Source organism: Carcharhinus amblyrhynchos, unplaced genomic scaffold (assembly GCF_965287045.1).
Source record: "Carcharhinus amblyrhynchos unplaced genomic scaffold, sCarAmb.v2.hapA scaffold_38, whole genome shotgun sequence".
Lineage (NCBI taxonomy): Eukaryota > Metazoa > Chordata > Chondrichthyes > Carcharhiniformes > Carcharhinidae > Carcharhinus > Carcharhinus amblyrhynchos.
The window spans coordinates 10833311-10860172 of NW_027649779.1; the positions used below are offsets into that span (position 1 = coordinate 10833311).

At 47.6% G+C, this 26862-nt stretch overlaps 1 long non-coding RNA gene across 1 annotated transcript in view; it reads left to right on the forward strand.

Annotated features, from left to right (window-relative positions):
* Positions 1-26862, forward strand: part of LOC145362544 (uncharacterized) — a 538269-nt gene that overhangs the window by 314416 nt on the left and 196991 nt on the right. The window lies entirely within an intron of this gene.

Consider the following 26862-nt stretch of genomic DNA (forward strand, 5'->3'; position numbering starts at 1 on the left):
GTAAGAGTTGATGGGGGTAACCAAAAGGCTGTTACAGACTGAATTGCATCCATATTGGAGTGGCAGAGAACAGCTGATTGTGGAAGATGGCATACTCCTACGGGGTTCAAGAGTGTCATCCTGAGACACCATCCCAACCTGGCCGAACTTTACCATGGCCACCCAGGAGTGGCAAACTGAAGATCCTCCAAATTGCCACGTCTGGTGGCCAGGTATGGATACAGATATTTGCTTGTGTGTCAGTGTTGGCAATATCAACAAGGGCAGAACTGTCACCAGTCACTATTCTTTACATTTGGGTTGGCCGTAGACGTGACTGCACATGGGCAGTGCCGGACCGTTCATGGGGTCTGTGTTCCTGATATTGGTAGATGCTCATTCAAAATGGATGGTCAAACACAGGATGAGTTAATCAAACACAAGGAGAAGAGTGGAGAAAGTTCACACCGCTTTCTTGTCACCAGGCATTCTGCAGGTGTTGAATTCTAAAAATGGACCACCCTCCATCAGTCAGGAATTTGTGCATTGCATGAAGTTGAGCAATATTTGATGTGTTGCTGTACAGGGTACTGGTGAGGCCGCAACTGGAGCACTGTGTGCAGTTTTGGTCGGCATATTTGTGGAAGGATATTTTGGCCTTGGAGGGAGTGCAGAGAATGTTCACTGGGCTGATACCAGAGATGAGGGGGTTAGCCTATGACGAGAGATTGAATCGACTAGGTCTGTACTCGTTGGAGTTTAGAAGGTTGAGGGGGGATCTCATAGAGACATATAAGATAATGAAGGGGCTAGATAGGGTAGAGGTAGAGAGGTTCTTCCCGCTCAGAAAGGATAGCAGGTCTAGAGGGCACAGCCTCAAAATAAGGGGGGGGGAGGGGGAGCGGTTTAGGTCGGAGTTGAGGAGGAACTTCTTCACTCAAAGAGTGATGAGTCTCTGGAATTCTCTGCCCGTTGAAGTGGTGGAGGCTACCTCGCTAAATATATGTTAGTCACGGGTGGATAGATTTCTGATAGACAAGGGAATGAAGGGTTATGGGGAGAAAGCGGGAAAGTGGAACTGAGCCACTTCAGATCAGCCATGATCTTGTCAAATGGCGGGGCAGGCTCGAAGGGCTAGATGGCCAACTCCTGCTCCTATTTCTTATGTTCTTATGCGTTAGGACAGTGCCCACATTACCCATCATCCAATGGTCCGGCAGAAAGAGCGACCCAGCAGTGCAAGGAGATTCAGAAAACCATCCCACCGCCTCCTTGGACACCAAACTATCCAGGTTCATCTTCAATTACAGGACAACATCCCGCCTCCCACCACCACCCCCCCTCTTCAACAACTGGAATAGCCCAAGCAGAGTTGCTCATGGTAAGATCACACAAAGTTAAGTCTGATTCCGAAGGTGGAAGTTGACACCCAGTGCCATTCCCACCAACAGGGAGAGGCACTTAAAGGCAGTTGATAGGTTATTAGTAATGAATCCTGGCAATGTGGTTATGAGGCAAGTTCAAGTCTGTTTGCGGAGATACCATCCCATGGAATACTTCAATCATCTACAAGCCATGAAGTCTCAAGCTGTGCCTGAAAAATCTATTCTCAGTACCCTGGGAACTTTGTAAAGAATTCCAGGCACTCCGGCTACTGCTCTCCATCTCCGCCAGTGGGAAGCTCGGAGACTGAAATGGACACAGCGGGTTTAGCCTCTCGACCACATTGTCTCCCGATAAAGGGAAGTTGGGCCACAATGCTCATGGTGGAAGAGGCAAGTTCCGGTCTGCTGAACCCCACTCACTTCCGAGGCTGAGCAGGAGGAACCAGACCCAGCATTGAAACTCCAAAAAAGGCTTCCAAATCAGTCAGAACATAAGAACATAAGAAATAGGAGCAGGAGTAGGCCATCTAGCCCTTCGAGCCTGCTCCGCCATTCAATAAGATCATGGCTGATCTGAAGTTGATCAGTTCCACTTTCCTGCTTTCTCCCATAACCCTTAATCCCCTTGCCTACCAAAAACCTATCTACCAGTGTCATAAATATATTTAGCGAGGTAGCCTCCACCACTTCAACAGGCAGAGAATTCCAGAGATTCACCACCCTTTGAGTGAAGAAGTTCCTCCTCAACTCTGTTCTAAACCGCCCCCCCCCCCCACTTATCTTGAGGCTGTGCCCCCTAGTCCTACTGTCCTTTCTGAGCGGGAAGAACATCTCCACCTCTATCCTATCTAGCCCCTTCATCATCTTATATGTCTCAATGAGGTCTCCCCTCATTCTTCTAAACTCTAACGAGTACAAGACCAGTCTATTCAGCCTCTCCTCATAGCTCAACCCCCCCAACTCCGGCATCAGCCTAGTAAACCTCCTCTGCACTCCCTCCAAGGCCAAAATATACTTGCGTAAGTGCAGCGACCAAAACTGCACACAGTACTCCAGCTGCAGCCTCACCAGTGCCCTGTACAGTCAGCCCTCGGCGGTCTCTGAGAATTAAGGTTGGAAAGATGCAATGACTTCAAACAGGTTCATAAGTGTGAGGTTACCTCTTTGCAGCAGTAATAGGAAGACAGATTATTATTTGAATGGGTGTAAATTGAGAGAGGTGGCTACTCAGCAAGACCTTGGTGTACACATGCATCAGTAACTGAAAGTAAGCACACAAGTAGGACAGGCAGTAATGAAGGCCAATGGTATGCTGGTCTTCAAAGGGAGAAGATTTAAGTACGGGAATAGAGGTGTGTGACTGCAGGTGTACAGGGCATTGCTGAGGCCACACTTTGAGTATTGTGTACAATTTTGGTGTCCTTATCTGAGAAAGGATGTTCTTGTACAGAGGGAGTGCAGCGACTGTTTCCCAGACCGATTCCTGGGATAACAATCTGTGATGTAAAGAGAGACTGAATCGATTAGGGCTTTATTCATTGGAGTTTATTAGGGTGAAACATAAAATATTGGATCAGGTTTAGACAGGGGAGATTCAGAAAGAATGTCCCTGAGGGTCAGGAAGTTGAGGAGTAAGGTTCACGGTTTGAGGATAAACATCAACATTTTGGAACAGAGATGAGGAGAATTTTCTCCACACGAAACATCGTCGTACGTCACTACCACAGAAAGTGGCTGAGGCTAAAACCTTTAGTGATTTCAGGAAGAAATGATGTATAACTCCTGGGGCTAAAGTGATCACGTGATATGGGAGGAAGGGATGGTCAGGATATTGAAGTTGATGATCAGCTATGATCAAACTGAATGGCGGAGCAGGCTCGAAAGCCTGAATGGCCCACTCCTGCTTTTACCATATTTCAATGTTTCTATCATTGTGAAGCTGAGTCTGTGCGTGGTCTGCGTCCCAGCCTTGTTTAACTCTGAGCCTCGTATTCATCTGAACCTTGTCTGAATCTGAACCGCGTCTCTGTCTGAACATGGTGTGGGCCCTCTCGACATGAATGCCAGCATTTCATTTGCCTTTCTAACTGCCGAGAGAACCTTCAGGTTAACCTTTAGAGAATCCTGAACAAGGACTTCCAAATTCCTTTGTGCATCTGATTGTCTAAGTATTTCCCCATTTGGAAAATAGTCTATGCCTCTATTCCTCCTTCCAAAGAGCATAATTTCATACTTTTCCTCATTGTGTTCCATCTGCCACCTCTGTGCCCACTCTCTAACCTGTCCAAGTCCCTCTGCAGCCCTCCAACCCCGACTTCCTCAATACTCCCTGTCTCTCTACATATATTTGTATCACCTGCAAACTTAGCAACTGTACCTTCATTTCATGCTTCCAAATCATTGATGTATGTTTTGAAAAGTTGTCTTCCGAGCACCGACCCCTGAGTCACACCACTAGTCACTGGCTGCCATCCTGAAAACAGATCCCTTCATCCCCACTCTCTGCCTTCTGTCAGTCAGCCAATTCTCCATCCAGGATCTTGCTCTCAACACCATTGGCACTTAACTTATTTAACTGTGAACTAAGCAGTGCCTTATCAATGACCTTCTGGAAATCGAAATAAATCCCTATCTAACTTCCTTGTTTGCTCCTCAGAGAACTCTAACTGATTTGTCAGTCATGTTCTCCCCTTGGCAAAGCTGAACTGACTCAGACATAATTAAACATGCACTTCTGCGACCTTATATTTAATAACAAATTGTAATATCTTGCCAATGACCAAAGTCAGGCTAACTGGCCGAAAATTTCTAATCTTCTGACTCCCTCCCTTCTTAAACAACGTTGTTGCATGAGCTACTTTACGGTCTTATGGTACTGTCCCTGTGTCAGTGATCCCTGAAAGATCACCACCAATGCCTCCACAATTTCTTCAGTTATCTCCTTTAGAACACTGCGATGTAGTCCATTTGTTCCAGATGATTTATCCACCTTCTGACCTTCCAATTTTCCCAGAACTCCTTCGTGATGGTCACTACCTGTGCCCCCGACTCTCCCGGAGCTCTGGAATCCCACTGGTGTCTCCAACCGTGAAGACTGATGCAAAGTTACCATTCTGTTCCTCTATCATTTCTTCGGTTCCCATTTTTACTTCTCCAGCCTCATTTTCGAGTGGTCCAATGCCTCTCTTACATTTTATATATTGAAAAAAAAAACTCTTCCTGTCTTCTTTTATATTTCTAGCCAGTTTAGACTCATATTTCATCTCCCCCTTCCCCCCCAACCCCATTCCTTTGTTTAGTTGTCTTCTGCTTGCTTTTAAATGCTTCCCAATCCTTTGGCTTCCCACTAATCCTGGCCACTTGGTAAGCTTTCTCTTTTGCCTTGATGCTGTCCTTGACTCCCCTCTTCAGCCATGGATGCCTCATCCTCCCTGTGACATGTTCCCTCCTGCCAGGGATGAATTTCTCTTGTGCCTCCTGAATTTCTGTTGTGCCTCTAAACACTCCTGTCATTTCTGTCCCACTGTCTTCCCTGCTAGGCTCCCGTTCCAATCAACTCTGGCCAGCTCGTCCCTCATGTATTTGTAATTACCTTTATTTAATTCTAATACCGTTACATCTGACTCCAGCTTTTCCCTCTCAAACTGCAGGGTCAATTCTATCAAACTGTGGTCACTGCTCCTGAAAGGTTCCTTCACCTTAAGTTCCCTAATCAAGTCTGCCTCATTACGCATCACCAAATCCAGAACTGGCTATTCCCTCGGAGACTATGTCACAAGTTGCTCAAAGAAAAACAAATCTGAGTAATTCCACAAATTTTCCACCTACCTGATTTTCCCAGCCCACCAACATAATGAAGTCCCCATGATTATTGTAATATCGCCTTTTATGTGTTTTTTTTTTAACCTCCTGATTCATTTTGTGCCCACATCCTGACTGCTGTTATGAAGTTCGTACCTAACTCTTATCAGGGTCTTTTTTATCTTTGTGATTCCTCATCTCCACCTTCACAGATTCAATCTCTTCTGGTCATATATCACTTCTTGCGATCGATTTCACTTCATTCCTTAATCACAATGCAATACTGCCCCCTTTGCCCATCTGCCTGTCCTTTCGATAGGACACGTATCCTTGGATATTTAGATCCCAGCCCTGATCCCCTTGCAGACACGTCTCTGTGATGCCCACAACATCGTACCGTCTAATTTCAATAAGTGCAACTCGGTCATTTACCTTGTTGAGTCCACTGCACGCATTTGATGCAACACACTCAGTCCTACATTCACCACCTCCCTTCTCATACTTGTCAACTTGTTTTGCTCCTGTCAAAGGTTAGATTTGTGCCAGCTTCTATACTCTCTGTTCTATTATGTGGGAGGCCAGGGAAGCCTGGTATCAACAGCTCCTCCATTCATGGAGGGGACAAGGATCTCAACATTGGTTACTAACAACAGGCAGGAAGAGGATCAGACATTGGGGGGGTGGGTGGGGGGGGGATGGGTGGCAGTGGTTCCTCGACGCCTCACTCGCCAGAGAGGATTTTAAAACTGACTCCAGTCTCCAGGTATCAACTCCCAAGTGATTGTCTCTCCCCCGATCAGATCTATGTGAGATGGACGTAAGGAACAGGAATGAACTGTGGGCTGCAATATATTGTAAATATGCTGTGGCTTCTGCACCAAGCCACAAGTCCCCAGGGCCGGATGGAATGCATCCAAGGGCTCTGAAAGGAATGGCAGAGGTGATAGCGGATGCCTTGATGATTATTTTCCAAACCTCGCTAGATTCCGGGGAAGTGCCGGAAGATTGGAAAATGGCTAATGTTACTCCGTTGTTTAGAAAGGGTAGCAGGCAAAAGGCAGGGAATTATAGGCCGGTTAGTTTAACATCTGTTGTAGGTAAAATGCTTGAATCCGTAATTAAGGAGAAAATAGCGAGGCATCTTGAGGAGAATTGTTTGATACAGCAGACTCAGCATGGTTTCGTTAAGGGAAGTCGTGTCTGAACAATTTATTGCAATTCTATGAGGATGGGTCTAGTGCGGTGGATAGAGGGGAACCGGTGGATGTGGTGTTTCTTGATTTTCAGAAGGCGTTTGACAAGGTGCCGCACAAGAGGTTGTTACAGAAGGTCAGGGGGCATGGAGTTGGGGATAGGGTGTTAGCATGGATAGGGGATTCGCTGTCAAATAGGAGGCAGAGAGTTGGTGTCAATGGGTGCTATTCGGATTGGCAGTTGGTGGCTAGTGGACTGCCCCAAGGATCGGTGCTGGGGCCTCAGCTATTTACCATTTATATAGATGATCTGGAGGAGGGAACCGAGTGTAAGGTGTCAAAAGTTGCTGATGATACAAAGATTGGTGGAACGGCAAATTGTGCGGAGGGTGTGGAAAGTCTGCAGAGGAACCTAGATAGGCTGGGTGAATGGGCGAGGAACTGGCAAATGGAATTTAATGTTGGCAAGTGTGAGGTTCTCCACTTTGGTAGGAATAATGGTAGGAAGGACTATTACTTACATGGCGAAAAGCTGCAGCATGCTACGGTGCAGAGGGACCTTGGGGTCCTTTTGCATGAGTTGCAAAAACCCAGCCTGCAGGTGCAGCAGGTGGTCAGGAAGGCAAATGGGATGCTGGCCTCCATAGCGAGGGGGATTGAATATAAAAGTAGGGAGGTCTTGCTGCTACTGTACAGGGCACTGGTGAGGCCGCAGCTGGAGTACTGTGTGCAGTTTTGGTCGCCGCACTTATGCAAGGATATTTTGGCCTTGGAGGGAATGCAGAGGAGGTTAACTAGGCTGATACTGGAGTTGAGGGGGTTGAGCTATGAGGAGAGGCTGAATAAACTAGGCTTGTACTCGTTAGAGTTTAGAAGGATGATGGGAGATCTCATTGAGATGTACAAGATGATGAAAGGGATGGATAGGATAGAGGTGGAGAGGCTCTTCCCGCTCAGAAAGGACAGTAGGACTAGAGGGCACAGCCTCAAGATAAGTGTGGGAGTGGCGGGGGGGGGGGGGAGCAGTTTAGAACGGTGTTGAGAAGGAACTTCTTCACTCAAAGGGTGGTGAATCTCTGGAATTCTCTGCCCATTGAAGTGTGGAGGATACCTTGCTAAATATATTTAAGACGTGGGTAGATAGGTTTTTGGTTGGCAAGGGGATTCAGGGTTATGGGGAGAAGGCGGGGAAGTGGAACTGAGCCACTTCAGATCCACCATGATCTTATTGAACGGCGGGGCAGGCTCGAAGGGCTAGATGGCCTACTCCTGCTCCTATTTCTTATGTTCTTTCTTATTTCTTATGTATGAAGTGAATAGACAAAAATGTACAATTGTTTGCAAATATATTGGAAGTGGGGGTTTGTTATTTACAGGGGAGGATTGTTATATATATGCTGGGGCATTCCTTTCAGAGAACAGTCCATGTGATCTCAGGACTGGGGTGAGCTGTTGGATCCTCCCAGATTGGGCAGTCAATATTTGGAGTGTTGTGTGAACAGACGGAGTGAAGAGTTGTGTTCCCTGACACCTGACTGTGGAGTCGATATTGAAGAGAATCCTCAGCACCACAGGACATAAACAAACGGTCCCGTACCCGGTGCTGCATAACTCCACCTGTGGCTTGAATCCTCTTTGTGCCCCTCTCACACTCTCCTCCAGGTGCTGAGTGTCTGTCCCAGTTTCCCCCTCTCACACTCTCCTCCAGGTGCTGAGTGTCTGTCCCAGTTTCCCCCTCTCACACTCTCCTCCAGGTGCTGAGTGTCTGTCCCAGTTTCCCCCTCTCACACTCTCCTCCAGGTGCTGAGTGTCTGTCCCAGTTTCCCCCTCTCACACTCTCCTCCAGGTGCTGAGTGTCTGTCCCAGTTTCCCCCTCTCACACTCTCCTCCAGGTGCTGAGTGTCTGTCCCAGTTTCCCCCTCTCACACTCTCCTCCAAGTGCTGAGTGTCTGTCCCAGTTTCCCCCTCTCACACTCTCCTCCAGGTGCTGAGTGTCTGTCCCAGTTTCCCCCTCTCACACTCTCCTCCAGGTGCTGAGTGTCTGTCCCAGTTTCCCCCTCTCACACTCTCCTCCAAGTGCTGAGTGTCTGTCCCAGTTTCCCCCTCTCACACTCTGCTCCAGGTGCTGAACATCTGTCCCAGTTTCCCCCTCTCACACTCTCCTCCAAGTGCTGAGTGTCTGTCCCAGTTTCCCCCTCTCACACTCTCCTCCAAGTGCTGAGTGTCTGTCCCAGTTTCCCCCTCTCACACTCTGCTCCAGGTGCTGAACATCTGTCCCAGTCTCCCCCTCTCACACTCTCCTCCAAGTGCTGAGTGTCTGTCCCAGTCTCCCCCTCTCACACTCTCCTCCAGGTGCTGAACATCTGTCCCAGTCTCCCCCTCTCACACTCTCCTCCAGGTGCTGAGTGTCTGTCCCAGTCTCCCCCTCTCACACTCTCCTCCAAGTGCTGAGTGTCTGTCCCAGTTTCCCCCTCTCACACTCTGCTCCAGGTGCTGAACATCTGTCCCAGTCTCCCCCTCTCACACTCTCCTCCAGGTGCTGAGCGTCTGTCCCAGTTTCCCCCTCTCACACTCTCCTCCAGGTGCTGAGTGTCTGTCCCAGTTTCCCCCTCTCACACTCTCCTCCAGGTACTGAGTGTCTGTCCCAGTCTCCCCCTCTCACACTCTCCTCCAGGTGCTGAGTGTCTGTCCCAGTCTCCCCCTCTCACACTCTCCTCCAGGTGCTGAGCGTCTGTCCCAGTGTCCCCCTCTCACACTCTCCTCCAAGTGCTGAGTGTCTGTCCCAGTTTCCCCCTCTCACACTCTCCTCCAGGTGCTGAGTGTCTGTCCCAGTTTCCCCCTCTCACACTCTCCTCAAGGTGCTGAGTGTCTGTCCCAGTTCCCCCTCTCACACTCTCCTCCAGGTGCTGAGTGTCTGTCCCAGTTTCCCCCTCTCACACTCTCCTCCAGGTACTGAGTGTCTGTCCCAGTTTCCCCCTCTCACACTCTCCTCCAGGTGCTGAGTGTCTGTCCCAGTTTCCCCCTCTCACACTCTCCTCCAGGTGCTGAGTGTCTGTCCCAGTTTCCCCCTCTCACACTCTCCTCCAGGTGCTGAGTGTCTGTCCCAGTTTCCCCCTCTCACACTCTCCTCCAAGTGCTGAGTGTCTGTCCCAGTTTCCCCCTCTCACACTCTGCTCCAGGTGCTGAACATCTGTCCCAGTCTCCCCCTCTCACACTCTCCTCCAGGTGCTGAGTGTCTGTCCCAGTTTCCCCCTCTCACACTCTCCTCCAAGTGCTGAGTGTCTGTCCCAGTTTCCCCCTCTCACACTCTCCTCCAGGTGCTGAGTGTCTGTCCCAGTTTCCCCCTCTCACACTCTCCTCCAGGTACTGAGTGTCTGTCCCAGTCTCCCCCTCTCACACTCTCCTCAAGGTGCTGAGTGTCTGTCCCAGTTCCCCCTCTCACACTCTCCTCCAGGTGCTGAGTGTCTGTCCCAGTGTCCCCTCTCACACTCTCCTCCAGGTACTGAGTGTCTGTCCCAGTGTCCCCCTCTCACACTCTCCTCCAAGTGCTGAGTGTCTGTCCCAGTTTCCCCCTCTCACACTCTCCTCCAAGTGCTGAGTGTCTGTCCCAGTTTCCCCCTCTCACACTCTCCTCCAGGTGCTGAGTGTCTGTCCCAGTTTCCCCCTCTCACACTCTCCTCAAGGTGCTGAGTGTCTGTCCCAGTTTCCCCCTCTCACACTCTGCTCAAGGTGCTTACTGTCTATGCCAGTGTCACACTGACCCCTCCCCCCACCGCCTCACACGCTCCCCGGGGGGCTGACTGTCTGTCTCAGTGTCCCCCTCTCACACTTTCCTCAAGGTGCTAACTCTCTGCCCTGGTGTCCCAGTGATCGCCCCTCTCACACACTCCTCAAGGTGCTGCTTGTTTCTCTCGGTGTCCCGGTATCCCCCTCTCACAAGGTGCTGCTTTCCTGTCCCAGTGCGCCAGTGTCCCCCTCTCACACTCTCCTCAAGGTGCTGCTTTCCTGTCCCAGTGTGCCAGTGTCCCCCTCTCACACTCTCCTCAAGGTGCTCACTGTCAGTCCCACAGTCTCAGTGTCCCCCTCTCACACTCTCCTCAAGGTGCTCACTGTCAGTCCCACAGTCTCAGTGTCCCCCTCTCACACTCTCCTCAAGGTGCTGCATTCCTGTCCCAGTGTGCCAGTGTCCCCCTCTCACAATCTCCTCAAGGTGCTCACTGTCAGTCCCACAGTCTCAGTGTCCCCCTCTCACACTCTCCTCAAGGTGCTCACTGTCAGTCCCACAGTCTCAGTGTCCCCCTCTCACACTCTCCTCAAGGTGCTGCTTTCCTGTCCCAGTGTGCCAGTGTCCCCCTCTCACACTCTCCTCAAGGTGCTCACTGTCAGTCCCACAGTCTCAGTGTCCCCCTCTCACACTCACCTCAAGGTGCTCACTGTCAGTCCCACAGTCCCAGTATCCCCCTCAGACTCACCTCAAGGTTACCCAATTAGCTTCTTCTGTGCTTCAATGAGTTTATGACTGGAAATATATAATGTAGCAGCAGTAATATATTACAGAACTAGAAATTAAGAAGAAATGGAAACGGGGGAGTGTTTTACTCACTGATGTGAGAGAGAGGAGGGAGTTTTAGGTTTTCTGAGGCTCAATCTTCATTCACACAAAGCCCGTGGTTCAATTCGCTGGAGGACCAGAGATTTTCCAGTCCCCCAACTCTCCCATTGGTCAACAACTAAGCTTGCCAGTCACAGAGGGTGGGCACAGACCCACACATGGCCCTTCTTCCTTTGGACATGCGCAGTCCTGGGCCAGGGAGGGGGAGGGAGGAGATCACCGAGCGGCTTCTCACTCTGGGCGGATCCACCAGCCGCATGAGCAGAAACCTTGGCTCGAGGAGGGGAAGGGGAACAATGGGAGGGGTCGGGGGCTCCCAGGATGGGGAGGGGAACAATGAGTGGTGGCAGGGCTCCCAGGAGAGGACGGGCGAGGGGAACAATGGCTGGTGCGGGGCTTCTGGGGGGGCGAGGGGAACAATGGGTGGGGGCGGGGCTCCCAGGAGGGGGGAGGGGGACAATGGGTGGGGGTGGGGCTCCCGGGAGGGGGCAATGGGTGGGGGCAGGGCTCCCATGTCCCATGAGGGATACAATAAGAACATAAGAAATAGGAGCAGGAGTAGGCCATCTAGCCCTTCGAGCCTGCCCCGCCATTCAGTAAGATCATGGCTGATCTGTCATGGCTCAGTTCCACATTCCCGCCCTCTCCCCATAACCCTTAATCTCCTTGCCGATCAAAAACCTATCAACCCGCGTCTTAAAAATATTTAGCGAGGCAGCCTCCACCACTTCAACGGGCAGAGAATTCCAGAGATTCACCACCCTTTGAGTGAAGAAGTTCCTCCACAACACCGTTCTAAACCGCGCCCCCCACCCCCCCATCTTGAGGCTGTGCCCTCTAGTCCTACTGTCCTTTCTGAGCGGGAAGAGTCTCTCCACCTCTATCCTATCCATCCCATTCATCATCTTATATGTCTCAATGAGATCTCCCCTCATTCTTCTAAACTCTAACAAGTACAAGCCTAGTTTATTCAGCCTCTCCTCATAGTTCAACACCCTCAGCTCCGGTATCAGCCTAGTAAACCTCCTCTGCACTCCCTCCAAGGCCAAAATATCCTTGCGTAAGTGCGGCGACCAAAACTGCACACAGTACTCCAGCTGCGGCCTCACCAGTGCCCTATACAGCTGCAGCAAGACCTCCCTATTTTTATATTCAATCCCCCTCGCTATGAAGGCCAGCATCCCATTTGCCTTCCTGACCACCTGCTGCACCTGCAGGCTGTGTTTTAGTGACTCATGCACAAGGACCCCGAGGTCCCTCTGCACCATCGCATGCTGCAGTTTTTCTCCACGTAAGTAATAGTCCTTCCTACCATTATTCCTACCAAAGTGGACCACCTCACATTTGCCAACATTAAATTCCATTTGCCAGTTCCTGGCCCATTCCCCCAGCCTATCTAGATCCTTCTGCAGACTCTCCACACTATTTGCCGTTCCACCAATCTTGGTGTCATCAGCAAATTTCGACACCATACACTTGGTTCCCTCCTCCAGATCATCTATACAAGATGATCAAAGGATTGGATAGAGTGGATAGTGAGAGCCTTTTACCTCAGATGGTGATGGCTAACGCAAGGGGACATAGCTTTAAATTAAGGGGTGATAATTATAGGACGGATGTCAGAGGTGGGTTCTTTACTCAGAGGGTAGTAAGGTCGTGGAATGCCCTGCCTGCAGCAGTTGTGGACTCGCCAACTTTAAGGACGTTGAAATGGTCAGTGGATAGACATATGAATAACATTGGAATAGTTTAGGTTAGAGGGTCATTCGATTGGTTCCACTGGTCGGCGCAACATCGAGGGCCGAAGGGACTGTACTGCGCTGTAACGTTCTATGTTCTATGTCTGCGTGCTGGAGTTCCCCACTCCCTGACCTTGACCTGACAATTACGAAGGGGTTCAATAATCCAGTAGTGATTTCTAGGGCAGCACAGTGGGTTAGCACTGCTGCCTCATAGCACAGGGACCCAGGTTTGATTCCTGGCTTGGGTCACTGTTGTGTGGAGGTTGCATGTTCTTCCCGTGTCTGCGTGGGTTTCCTCCAGGAGCTCCAGTTTCCTCCCACAGTCCAATAAGATGTGCTGGTTAGGTGCATTAGCCGTGCTAAATTCTCCCTCAGTGTACCCGACCAGTGGCCGGAGTGGGAGGACAAGGGGATTTTCATAACAACTTCACTGCAGTGTTAACGTAAGCCTACTTGTGACTAATAAATAAGCTGTAACAGGAGAAAGTTCTTTATCCAGCGAGTGGTGAGAATGACAGACACATATCCACAGTGAGTGACTGAGGTGAACAGCATGAATACACTGAAGGGGAAGCTAGATACATACATGAGGGAGGAAGGAATAGAAGGATATGCTGATGGGGGGAGATGAAGAGAGGTGGATGGAGGATCATGTGGAACATAAACACTGACACAGACTGACTGAGCCAACTGGCCTGGCCCTGGGCTGTAGACTTAAAGGAATAGAGACAAATGTATTTATTTTAGATCTACCTGTAGTGGTAGGAAAAATAAGATTTACTATCCAGGATTAAATAAATGTCCTTCATCAGCTTTTGTGGATCATTTCAGTGGAAATGTGCTCTCCCAGCCTCAAAGAACATCAGTCCACTTGGAGCAAAGTTGTGAGACTGGCACATTGTGAATTCTCACTATATATAAGGCACCTCAGTCTAGTCTACACATTGTAGTAAACTAAAATCAAGGGTCTCATACGAAGAATTCTATACTGCCCCCCCATTGCCAAGGGGCAAAAAACATTAGTGGATGTCATATATGGAGCTCCAAGCTGTAGTGGTGATGTTGGGAATGGCATTAAACACAAAATTAGAGATGCATGTGATAAGGGAGTATTGGTGATCATGGATGATTTTAATTCGCAAATAGATTGAGCAAATCAAATTAGCCACAATGCCGTAGAAGAGAATTCCTGGAATGTATACAGGATGGTTTAATTGACCAATATCTGGAGGAACCAACTGGAGAGCAGGCCAGCTTAGACTGGGTACTATGTAATGAGAAGGGAATCATTGCCAATCTAGCTGTATGAGACCTCTTGGGGATGAGCGACTGTAACATGATAGATTTTTTAAAATCAAACTGGAGAATGAGAGAGTTGATTCAGAGATGAGGGTGCTAAATCTTAAGAAAACTATGAGGATACGAGACATGAGTTGGCCTTGATAGATTGGGGAGAGTTACTTAAAGAGATGAAAGTGGATAGGTGGCACAGGGAGCAATCCTGTGATTACAACCCAAGAGGTCCTGCTTTTTAACTTTCTACCTAACTCCCTTAACTTCTGTTGCAGGACATCGTCACTCTTCCTACCTTTGTACCAATATGTACCATGGCCACTGGTTGTTCACCCTCTCGCTTCAGAATGCTTACTGCCCTTTTAGAGACTTCTTGGACCCTGACACCAGGGAGGCAACACAACATCCTGAAGTCTCTTTCATGCCCACAGAAGCACCTATCTGCACCCCTAACTATAGAGCCCATTTTAACTATTGCTCTAGTGCTCTTTGTACCTTCCTGCTTAATAACAAAGCCAGCCGTGGTGCCAGTGCTCTGGTTGCTGTATTTATCCCCCGATAGGCTATAACCCCCCAACAGTACCCAAAACAGTGTACTTGTTAGAGAAGATGACCACAGGGGGTTCCTGTACTGACTGCCTGTCCCTTCTAGCAGTCACCCATCTACCTGCCTGCACCTTGGTTGTGGCCAAGTTTCTAAAGCTCCGATCTATGACACTTTCCGCCATCTTCATTCTGCTAAGTGCATCCAACTGTTGCTCCAACCTATCCATTCTGGCCGTAAGGAGCTGCAAGTGGGTGCATTTCCTGTAGATGTAGTCATCCGAGACCCTGGAAGCATCACAGATCTCCCACATCTCACAAGTGCAGCACTTAACCCCACTGGCTGACATTTTGAGCACCAATTAAATTATTTAAGAAAATTTATAAAACTCTTACCTTCACTTTTATCTTCTCACATTGTCTTTTTTTTAGATAAATTGGGGTTGTTCTCCTTGGAGCAAAGTAGATTGATAGAGGTATACAAAGGTGCATGGTGGTGTCGAAGTTTACATGCTCTTTGTACACATGTACAAGCTTTATGGGTCATCCAGTCTCGAAATGTTGGTTCTATTTTCTCTGAAGTGGAGATGGCGGTGTTGGACTGGGGTAAACACAGTAAGAAGTCTCACTACACCAGATTAAAGTTCAATGGGTTTACTTGGTAGCAAAATCCACTAGCTTTCTGTGTGCTGCTCCTTCGTCAGGTGAGTGGGAGTTCTGTTCACAAACAAGGCATAGAAAGACACAAACTCAATTCACAAAATAATGGTTGGAATGCAATTTTTTACAGGTAATTAAGTCTTAAAGGTACAGACAATGTGAGTGGAGACAGCGTTCTATTCTCTCTCCACAGATGCTGTCAGATTTGCTGAGATTTTCCAGCATTTTCTCCTTTTATTTCCCTTTATTTTTCCTTCTCTGTCACCGCTCTGCCTCATCAATGAGACATTGGGACTCAGAGGGTTGATGCAGTTTGATGGACAAGTTGTCTCCATTCTGAACAATGGGGAACAAGCTCCTCCCACTCAATGACATCATTGCCCTCTACAAACATGGCGGCCTCGCGTGCGCACCGCTGCATGTTGCCCCCAATAAAGATGGCGAACGGTAACCCGGAGTGAACCTGAGGAGGTGCGGCCCTGCTCGGAACAAACTGAGTCCGGGAAGCTCTCTTCCGCGGTTTGCTGCTCACACCACATGCTTACGCAGCGTTTTCACCCACCTGGGCGATCCATTGCTCTCTCCGTACCGCCAATCACCTCGAACAGATTTCCCAGCCCAAAACAAAAACCGTTTTCCATCGCCATTACTCACACTGCGCATGCTCCAGTCAAAGCTGGGCCCGCCCCTCTTTCGCTCCGATTGGTTGGAGGACCGAGCTCTCCGATCAGTCTTCCAGCACCGCCCCCTGTTCCCAATGGTCCAAGGCGCTGTCAATCAGCCCAGTATTGTGACGATGACTTGCTGCTTGTCCAATAATAACAGAGTCTCAGTGTAACAATGACCCACGCACAGGCTCCAGTCCAATCAGAGTGGAGATGGAGCACAGAGAAAACCCAGCAAAACACTGACTGACTCTGAGTGTAACATAAACAGTGTTTGTTCACATAATAAGAGTCACATTGCAGTATGTTAGTGAGCACAACATTAGATCCAATGTAATGATAATACAGTCAGTATCCAGTACACCATAACCAAAGTTTAGGTTTCATTTGATAGTGTGACTGAGACACGGTCTATTGATATAATGTATTTAAATTCCAGTGTGTGTGACTCTGCCACTGTCAGTATCAGACAATAACCTGTCTGCTATTCCAATTCTGATGTATTTTACAACGTCGATGGTAGTCATGACATAGAGATGCTGGCGTTGGACTGGGGTAAACACAGTAAGAAGTCTCACAACACTAGGTTTAAGTTCAACCAGTTTATTTGATAGTAATCCCACAAGCTTTACTATCAAATAAGCTGGTTGAACGTAAACCTGGTGTTTTGACACTTCTCACTGTATTTTACAACTGCAGCTCCTGGGGCTGACAGGAATCTGGTATAATAATAATCACAAAGGTCGGTTTCAGTGTCTCTGAGGTCATTTGAACTGCAGGTAATCTGACCTTAAGGGAGGCAAGAGGCCCAACAAACAATCGATTATAATAGGAGGACAAGATGTAAGGGAGCAATGATATTTTGAAGTGTCTGTGTTATGGTGAGTGTCACTGGGAAGTAAGTGATAAAATAGAAGTGGAAACATCATAACAGAGACACATGTGACTGACTCAGCCTGACTGAGAGCTGTTATATTTGGGGAGGGAATAATGAGGGCATGAGGATCTCCTGAGATTTCTGATATCTGAGGTGTATCTGTTAGAGGAACTGAAAATAATCAGTTCCTTCTCATGGTTACCTGCAGTTCTCAAGTTACACAGACACATAGGAGACAGATCTGACAGCTCATCAAACCCAACGGTTTAATCTTCTGTTTCAGACACATTGTGACTGAAAAGATCAAATATTAAAACCTTAAGGGAGAAACATTCAAAATGACAAAAAGATGAGTGAACTATCTAATTAATCCCATTCACCATAACTCCGTCAATATTTATCCAATTTCCTTTTAAACTTACTATTAAACCTGCTTCTAGCACCTGTCAGTTTGAGCATTCCAGGTCATATGATTGTGTAAAAAAATCTCCTTATCACCTCCTTCAAATCTGTTGTCAATTATATTAAATCTTTGTGTCCTCTGCTTAAGGTCTAGATTGTAATAACTGAGAGAGGTTTCGGGCAGAGTTTACTGATAGAAGACCCGGAATGTAATAACTCGGAGAGGTTTACAACAAAGAATACTGATACTAGGCTCAGACTAAAATAACTGAGAGAGGTTCAGTGCAGAGTTTACTGATGAAGGCCCAGATTTTAATAACTGAGAGAGGTTCAGGGCAGAGTTTACTAAAACAAGGCCCAGATTGTAATAACTGAGAGAGGTTTAGGGCAGATATTACTGATACAAGGTCCAGATTGTAATAACTGAGAGAGGTTTAGGGCAGACATTACTGATACAAGGCCTAGATTGTAATAACTGAGAGAGGTTTAGGGCAGATATTACTGATACAAGGTCCAGATTGTAATAACTGAGAGAGGTTTAGGGCAGACATTACTGATACAAGGCCTAGATTGTAATAACTGAGAGAGGTTTAGGGCAGAGATTACTGATACAAGGCCCAGATTGTGGTGATGAGGAAAGATTGGATTGGCAATGTTTGTTTCCCCAGAGCAGAGGAGGCTGAGGGAGACCGAACTGAGGTGTCCAAAATTATGAGGAAGCCATGACAGGGTGGATAAAAAAGGCTTGTTTCCCCTGAGCAGAGAAAGGTCATTTATTGTCGGTGGGTGGGGATGGGGGGGGTGCATGGTGATGGTTGGGAGGGGGTTAGTGGGGGCCGCACAGATATAAAGTGATTGGTGGAAGGATTAGAGGGGGCATTAGGAAGAAGGTTCTCATTCAAGGGATGGTGGGTGTCTGGAACTTGCTGCCCAAACTGATGGTTCAGACAGAAATCTCTCGGCTCACTCACCTCACACACAGATCTATAGCTGAAATGCTGGAACCTGTAGAAAGGGGGGGCTAGGGGCTGGATGGCTGGAAAGTGGGATTAGAATGAAGGGCTAGTCTTTATTTCCCAAGCTGGTGAAGATGTGATGGGCTGAATGGCCTCTTTCTGTGCCACAACCTTTTCCCTATTGCCCTATTGATGGGCAGAATGGAGGAGTGAGCTGGTCTTTAGTTAGTAACAAGAGCAGGAATGAGGGAAAATGTTGAGGTGAAGCTGTTTTTTTTTCTGATTTCCACCCCTCCCCACATCAAAGTGAGTTAGAAATCAACTTACACCCCCCAACCCCCCACCTGTCCTGTGCTCCCTCCAAATACACTTGCCTGAGTGGCAGCACATTAGCACAGTGGTTAGCACTGCAGCCTCCTAGTGCCAAGGACCCGTGTTCAATTCCAGCCTCGGGTCATTGTCTGTGTGGGGTTTTCATGTTCCTCCCATATAGAGTCATAGAGGTTTACAGCATGGAAACAGGCCCTTCAGCCCAACTGCTCCATACTGCCCTTTTTAAAAACCCCTATGCTAATCCCAATTGCTTGTATTTGGCCCATATCCCTCTATACCCATCACACCCATGTAACTGTCTAAATGCATTTTAAAAGACAAAATTGTACCCATCTCTATGACTACATCTGGCAGCTTGTTCCAGACACTCACCACCCTCTGTGTGAAATAAAAAAATCTCCTCTGGACACTTTTGTATCTTTCCCCTCCCATCTTAAACCTAGGCCCTCTAGTTTTAGACTCCCCTAATTTTGGGAAAAGATATTGACTATCGAGCTGATCTGTGCCCCTCGTTATTTTACAGAACTCTATAAGATCACCGCTCAGCCTCCAATGCTCCAGTGAAAAAAGTCACAGTCTATCCAGCCTCTCCTTATAACTCAATCCATCAAGTCCCAGTAGCATCCTAGTAAATATTTTCTGCACTCTTTCTAGTTTAATAATATCCTTTCTATAATCGGATAACCAGAATATCTGTGGGGTCTGAAAGATGGGCAGGTTAGGTGGATTGACCGTGTTAAATTCTCCCTTAATGTCCAAAGATGTGAAGGTTAGGGGGATTAGAAAGTATTGTGGGGTTACGGGAATAGGGTAAAATGTTCTGTTGACATAGACTTGATGCACTGTCGGGATTTTATGATTTTAATAGGAGGGGGGTAGTTTGATATCTGGGGGAGAGTGTTGCAACACAGTGGCACGGTGGTTAGCATTGCTGCCTCTCAGCGCTAGAGCACCAAATTCGATTCCCGGCTTGGGTCACTGTCTGTGTGGAGTTTGCACATTCTCCCCATGTCTGCATGGGTTTCCTCCAGATGCTCTGATTTCCTCCAGAAGTCCAAAAGTCCGATGCATTGGCCATGCTAAATTCTCCGTCAGTGTTTCCGAACAGGAATATGGCGACATTGCAGTGTTAATGCAAGCCTACTTATTAGTGACACTGATAAATAAACTTAAACTGCAGGTCAAGGTGCTGCTGTGACAATGCACCCTCTTGTTTAAACACTCTGCAATGCTGATACTGGGGAGAGGAGTGAACAACAGGGAGCAGCATTGCAGCTTCTCCCCCCCCATTGAAACTGGGATTGTTGCTCCATCTGCTGCACCATCCCCACCACATCCACTGGGGGGCAATCTGGACAATGGGCTTCAGGCAGACCTCACTGCGCCTGCGCCACAATCACACCCGCCGGCGGCCGCCATCTTGCGTTGCCAGGGGAGACGGCCGGCGTCCACCTTGCGTTGCCAAGGGAGACGGCCAGCGGCCATCTTGCGTTGCCAGGGGAGACGGCGCCCCGCGCGCTGCACTCTGGGGGAATTCCACTCCCGCACATGCGCCCAGACAGTTACATTTTAATCTTTTAATATGTTGAATCTTGATGATTATTATTCACATCCTCACCCGTCAGACTTTCGGTTCCTTCTCCATTCGGGAAAATCGTTTCTGTTTTTTATTCCGTCTGTTTTTCAATCACACCCGCGCGGTGCGCTCTGGGAAAACACCACAGCACATGCGCGGTTCCGCGACCTGCCCCTTTATAAAAATATGTATTTTATTTAATTTTAATTCCGCTCCGGGCCGGATTTCCGGGTGGGAATTTCTCTCACTTTCTACATTTCTGAACCGCCGCTTTTTCCTCGACGGAGGGGGAGGGGCTGATGGTGACGTCACGGCAACATGGCGGCTGGCCCCGCCTCTCAACAGGACCCGGATCTTCCGCCAACGATCAGCGGCCGGGCCGGAGTGGGCAAGAGGTGACACTGGGCGGAGTAGCGTCCGGGCGTGTTACAGCGACCTCTGGTGGCCAGGAAGGGAAATAGCAGCAGCGCAGTCTCTGCCCAAAGGCTTCCCCAGTTCAGCTGCTCAGAGACACTGGGAACCTTTTCAACTGGAAGCTTCTCACATTCACCCCTATCCATCTACCTACCCCTCCATCCATCTCACCCTCTCTCCTTCTCTCCATCCAGCTCTCTCTCTCCCATCCATGCATCCCTCTCTGCAACAAAACCATTCACTCTGAAACAGCTGCTTCAATCTCATTACCTCAGTCTGTCTTCCAGTCTGTCTCAAATCCACTCAGTTCCCAGACACTTTATACATTAGATATTACAATTTAAATATTATAATCTCTCCAATTCTGTTTTTGTTCAAAGATCATGGACGACCGAGAAATCATTAATTGCACTCCCATTCTGAGCTATGGGGTATATTTATACATTTTCTCATTTCACGAGCTTTAGATTAACTTCTGTTATGATTTTAGTGATGACGTGGCGATGCCGGCATTGGACTGGGCTAAACACAGTAAAAAGTCTCACAACACCAGGTTAAACTCCGACAGGTTTATTTGGTAGCAAAAGCTTTCGGAGCACTGCGCCTTCGTCAGATAAGTGGTAGTTCTGTTCACAAACAGGGCATATAACAATACAAACTCAATTTGCAAACTAATGGTTGGAATGCGAGTCAAAGAACAAAAGAACAACACAGCACAGGAAACTGGCCCTTCGGCCCTACAAGCCCGCACCGCCCATTTTAACAGTCAGTGAGTGCTTCATTCCAATCCTTCTCCTACCTGCGGCTTTTGTCTACATCTGGTGTGCTCCACAATAAAGGGGTGCAAATTTAGGGAATTATACATGCGCCAGATTAAGGGAGATCCATTTTAGCCTAAAAACACGTTTTGGGGGTGTGGGAGGAAACCGGAGTACCCGGAGAAAACCCACGCAAGCACGGGGAGAATGTACAAATTCCCACAGACACTGACCCAAGACGGAGATCTGACCCCAGTCCCTGTAACTGGACAGCAAACAGTGATAGTCACTGAGCTGTCGTGTTGCCTGTTAATTGGTCCAGTTTAAGCGTACACTAACGACATGAAGCACTAGGCTACTCTCGAAGCAAGATCCAAGAGCAGTCCTCGCACAACCCACCGCGAGTCTTTACAAGTAATCAAGTGCTAAGGGTACAGTCTCACATAGAACACCATCCACCCGGTACATGGTGCATATTCTTGTAACATTGTCTACCTGATACGCTGCAGGAAAGGATGTCCAGAGCATGGTACATTGGGGAGATGATGCAGACGCTACCGCAACGGTTGAATGAAAACCACTCGACAATCACCACTCAAGAGTATTCTCATCCTGTCGGGGAACACTTCAGCGGTCAGGGGCATTCGGCCTCTGATCTTCGGATTCACTTTCTCCAAGGCGGCCTTCACGACACACGACAGCACAGAATCGCTGAGCAGAGACTGAAAGCCAAATTCTAGACACATGAGGACGCCTGAACCGGGATCGTGGGTTCATGACACACTATCAGTAATTTCCTTGTTCTTGCAAAATCTCACTTACTATCCCGGCTGGAGACAATGCACATCTCTTTAAACTTGCTTAACCCTCTCCCAACTCATACTGTCTGTACCTTTAACACTTGATTACCTGTAAAGGCTCACATTCCAACCATAATTTTGTAAATTGGGCTTGTGTACTTCTATGCCCTGCTCGTGAACAGAACTCCCACTGACCTGATGAAGGAGCACTGCTCTGAAAGCTAGTGGCTTTTTCTACCAAATAAACCTGTTGGAAATTAACCTGGTGTTGTGAGACTTCTTACATTATTTTAGTTCCCGGCAGGTGGATTAGAGATTAACATCAACTGGTCATTGTCTCAGTTTATCTCTGTGTTTGTGAGGGTGTGTGTGATAGTTGTATGTCTGCGTGTGTCAGTTCTTGTGTTTATGTAAGTCTATGTTTTTGTGGGCATGTCTGTGTGTGTTTGTGTATGTGTTTGTGTGTGTCTGTTAGTTTGTCTGTAGCTGTTTGTCTGAGATTGTGTATATCTGTATATGTGTCCTGGCAGGATTCCAGTAAATCTTTTCTGCACACTTTCTAGTTTAATGATATCATTTCTATAATAGGGTGACCAGAATTGTACACAGTATTCCAAGTGTGGCCTTACCAATGTCTTGTGCAACTTCAACTAGACGTCCCAACTCCTGTATTCAATGTTCTGACAGATGAAACCAAGCATACTGAATGCCTTCTTCGCCACTCTGTCCACCCGTGACTCTGCTTTCAAGGAGCTACGAACCTGTACTGCTAGATCTTTTTGTTCTATAACTGTCCACAACACCATCCCATTAAATGAATAAGTTCTGTCCTGATTTGATTGACCAAAATGGATCACCTCGCATTCCTCTAAATAAAACTCCATCTTCCGTTCACCAATCCACTGGCCCAATTGATAAAGATCCCGTTGCAATCCGTGATAACCTTCTTCACTGTCTTCCATGCCACCAATCTTGGTGTCATCTACAAACTTACTAACCATGCCCCCTATGTTATCATCCAAATCATTAACATAACTGACAAGCAACAGTGTACCCAGCACTGATCCCTGAGGCACACCGCTGGTCACAGGCCTCCAGTTTGAAAAACAACCCTCTACAACCACTCTCTGTCTTCTGTCATCAAACAAATTTTGTACCCACTTGGCTACCTCACCCTGGATCCAGTAAGAGTGTTTCCAGCTGCTGCTCCAACTGAACCATGGGGTGTGTGAGGAGCTGCAGCTGGTTAGACTTCCCACAAACATAGTCGCCAGGGACACTAGAAAGTTCCCTAATCTCCCACATCTAGCAAGAGGAGCATATCACTGTCCTAACTGCCATCTCTACACTTGGACACTGAATAAAAAGAAGAATCTTCCTTACTTTTGACAAAGAGGGACATTCACAAACTCTGAGTGGCAACACCCAGAAGAATCACGGGATCAGATTTTGGGGTCGGGAGCTCCGAAACCCAGATACCTGTGGGGCCTCGACTGAATGTTCACAGCTTCCTGCCACCTTTCCATTCTCGAGTTTTATTTTAAACAATGGGCGTGGCCTAAATTAACAATGTTCAGGCCTGAGGTATTTCAGTTCAGTTCTGAGATCCAGTGTCCCAGAGCAGTCAAACTCTGCAGTCTCCAGCTCCCCGTCATATAAACCATCAGCTCCGGGCAGCAGAGAGATGGGAATCCTTCTTGTTTTCACCCTGTGTGTCTGTTTACCCCGTGAGTACCGATCAAACTAACCCACATTGTGTGGATTGGGTATAAAGCTGTCCCAGTCCATCCCCATTACAGACACTGTTTGGGGTTTTAGCTCCATTGTGTGGTTCAGCTCTGATGGTCCATTAAACTCTCTGTGTTTAATTTCCAGGATCTTTCAGTCAGTCAGTGACACAGAGCCCAGGAGAGGTGACCAAGCAGGAGTGTCAGTCTCTCACCATCACCTGTGTTGTCTCTGCTTATGGTTATAACTTTCGCTTGGAAAACGGCGAGTTCTTCAAACAAACCCAGCCCGGGAAGGAGCGGGAGCAGATCTCCAGCGGAGGGAGATTTACTGTGTCTGTGAACAAAGCAGAAAATACATTTTCGCTGGAAATTCGGGATGTGAGAGTTGAAGACACCGCCACCTATTACTGTAAAGCTCATTATAAATACAAGACACAGTGATGGGCCTCGGCTTCCCGCGATACAAAAACTCTACCTGCAGATGATTCTCACAGAACCAAATGAAAAAAACAGAGTTAATCTACCCTGAAAAACACCCATCCCCACCCGCCAATCCCCACAGTTGTGCCTCACACTCCCGGCACCGCAGTTTATTTTTAATAAAACCTGACTATGACCGTTGACATTTTGAGTTTTATAAATACGGAGTGTGAGTGGATGGGGGTGTCATTCCTGGGAGTGTTTTGGTGAATTGAGAATGGGAATGACTGATCCCAGTTACAAACCCTGACACCAGGTGGGACCCTAGGCTCACAGCCGGAACTGGGAGCCACATTCCGCGCTGTTTCATTCATGTTCCAACATCCCACACAGTACCAGAGGTTTTGATGCTGAACTGTATCACTGTGTAAATATTGGGGCAGCCACAGTGGAAAGAAGCTGAACAAATACCTGTGCACAATTACAATATAAATTCTCAGTGCCCAGACTTTGAATCGTTGGTTTGATGATATTATCGCTCTGATCTGGATTATTTCTACTGTAATCTCCGCCACTCACATCTTTCTATGATTTTTTTTGCGATATATGAAGTTACTATTCCCTTCCTGCCGCCAGTTACTGAGAGCTCGGGCCTCACAAAATTACAATTTGAACCGACAGAAACATTGAAACCTTGAATATTATTTATTGATTTTAAATCCCCCGAATAATTGGACATTTCCGAGTGACTGGTGATGGTTTTCCGGCAGATTGAGATGTCGGTGGTTTTTGTACCGAGGAGACTGAGGGCGGAGTCACTGTGTAGATCTGGGAATGCGGATGGATCCGGGACGGTGGTGACTGTCACAGCCGGTAAGTAATTCTACACCCCGCCTTGTTACAGTCTGTCTGGTTTAATGTCCCCCTTCACTCTATCATTGTGATCTTTCTCATTTCAATCCCATCGAATCTTCCTGTGGAAAATCATCCGGTACAGATTCCGAGTTGGGAGCAGGGTCTGATTCTGGAACCGGCTCCAGTCAGTCCTGGGGAAAGTCTCTTTGAGACCTGATGGAGTCAGTGGTCAGTGGGGCAGGGATAGTGGGATGAGGCTTTGGGGTGGGGGGAGGGGAGGAAGGGACGGGGGCGGAGTGGGTTCGGGGGAGAGGGCGGTGAGGCGCGGGGTGGGGGTGCCAGTGTTAGGTGTGATGTGAGAGTTGACAGTAAAACCACTGCCGAAACTGAACAGAATGATCGCAACTGACAAGTACGAGACTTTGGGGCATGTTTCCACGGCACAAAAAATTAAACAAACAACAAAAAGTGAATGAAATGAATCTGATTCGAGATTTCAATGTAACGTGAAGGGGGAAAAACATGATACTGACAGAAAAATAAACACATAGATTTCAAAACAATGCTCCCAGAAAGTGTTAAACTGAATTAAATGTATGACATTTGACCACCGTTGCTCGGCATGTTTCTGCCCCGTTGGAGCTGATAAACAACAGTCATTCTTTGTTGGATCTTGCTGTGCACTGTGATGTGACGCAGTTGGGTTGCTTTCTGACAATCATTTCTAGAAATGGATTACATCACGGATAATAAAATGTTCCCTCAGTTTGTCTCTCAACATGGACGCAGTTGGGTTGCTTTCTGACAATCATTTCTAGAAATGGTTTGGGTCACTGATAATAAAATGTTCCCTCAGTTTGTCTCTCAACATGGAAGATGGAAGCTGAAACCGAGCATATATGGGATAATCATTTAGCATGGAAGGGCGACATTCGGCCCCTAGGGTAGATGCTGCCCCTTTATAAATGAAATCCAATTCTTCCACAAGCCATGAATGTTCCGGATATACCTGTTGTTTTCCAGTTCATGTATGTGATCATTAATCATTCATATTTCACTCTTAAACCAGCTCCTACTACGCTGACAGTCTGTTCATAGATTCACAGAAATTACGGCAGAAAGACGGGCCCTTCGTTCCAAACTGATCCATGTGCCGATCAAAATGTCCATCTAAGCTCAGCCATTCGCCTGCATTTGGCCCATATCCCTCTAAAACTTTCCTCTTCATGTATCTGTCCAAATGCCTTTTAAATGTTGTCAATGTCCCTGCCTCAACCACTTCCTCCGGCAGCTCATTCCACACACCTATCACCCTCAGTGTAAAAAAAAGTTTTTCTGCAGGCTCCCGTTAATTCTTTCCCTATTCCTTCTTGTCCTCGATTCCCAACCCTGGGAATAAAACTGAGTTCATTCGCCCTATCCGTGCCTCTCATGATCTTATGCACTTCTACAAGATCACCCCTCTATCTCCTATGCACCAAAGGAAAAAGTCCAATCTCTCCCTAAAACTCAGTCCCTTGAGTCCTGGCAACATCCTTGTTAATCTCTTCTGCACTCTCTCCGGGTTAATAACGTCGTTACAGATCATTCGAGCTTGTACAAATTAAAATGTCATCTCATTGTACACTGGTTTATAGAATAAGTGAATCTCGTTCCATTAGAATTAAAATAATAACAACACCGCATAAAACTGAGCTCCTCCTGCAACTGACTCAATCCCTGTGTTAAATAGCAAGACCTAAAAAAAGTGTATTTTTTTTGTTATCCTGCAGATTCCCCTTCCCTGGTATCCACGAATCCGCCTCTCCAAATGTCTGCTGCCGATGACACGGTTACATTAAGCTGTCAGTATTCAGGAATCTGTGAGT